This window comes from Arachis ipaensis, chromosome B05 (assembly GCF_000816755.2).
Source record: "Arachis ipaensis cultivar K30076 chromosome B05, Araip1.1, whole genome shotgun sequence".
NCBI lineage: Eukaryota > Viridiplantae > Streptophyta > Magnoliopsida > Fabales > Fabaceae > Arachis > Arachis ipaensis.
Window position 1 is genome coordinate 35,800,798 of NC_029789.2, and position 1,049 is coordinate 35,801,846.

Consider the following 1,049-nt stretch of genomic DNA (forward strand, 5'->3'; position numbering starts at 1 on the left):
TTTAAAAAAAAATAAACCAAAACGACGTCGTTTTGAAAAAGGAATAAAAAAAATTTCTGAACCGGTCGGTTAACCAGAAACCGCCGGTTTTTCAATTTTTATCAAAACCGGCCGGTTCAACCCGGTTCGAAATGGCTCTCTTCCTTATCCGGTTACATCACTCAACCGGACCGGTTTTGGATCCGGTTCACCGATTTTCCGGTCGAACCGACCGATCCGGTCCGGTTCTTACAACTATGATTAGAACTATATCAATTAATACAATTAGAATGATTAAAAATATTAATGATTGATAATTATTTTAATAATGCATTTAATACCTCACTTTCATTAGTTGATAACATAGTTATTAGAACCGGACCGGACCGGCCGATTCGACCGGAAAACCGGTAAACCAATGGTCTGGCCGGTTCGGTTAGTGAGTTGAATCGAATATGCAATTGAACCGGTCAACGGTGGTCAAACCCGTTGAAAACCGGCCGGTTCGAACTCCAGACCGCATCAAACCCGTGCGGGTCCACGGTACACATGCGCGCCGCTGAACCACAGTAGGAGCTCCCGTCCACATCAATTTCCAAAAAACGCAACATGGAAGATTCGAACTTGGAGTGATGAGTATGCGGACCCTTGCTCCTGCCGCTACGCCATCAAGCATCTTTATAATTCTTATGACAAAAATTAAATATATAATAATCATAAATGAATTTTTATTTTTTTTATTCTTTTAAACATGAATTGACATGGATACTAAACAAATAACAATACCTAATATATAAACATATTGATATATTAATATTGATTTTGTTATCTTTTATTTTCTCTCATTCATTTAAATTCAGAAAATATTTTATACTAGTGACTAATTTATTATCTATTTTTGCACCATAAATATTATCTAAGAATTGATATTTGATTAATGATAAATATATTTTTTGAAAACATGCATTTAATTTTTTAGTTTTATTTTTATTTTTATAATTTTATATTTTTATTTAATTATGACCGAGTCAACCGGGTAAATCAGTGACCCACCGGTTGAACCAGTGACC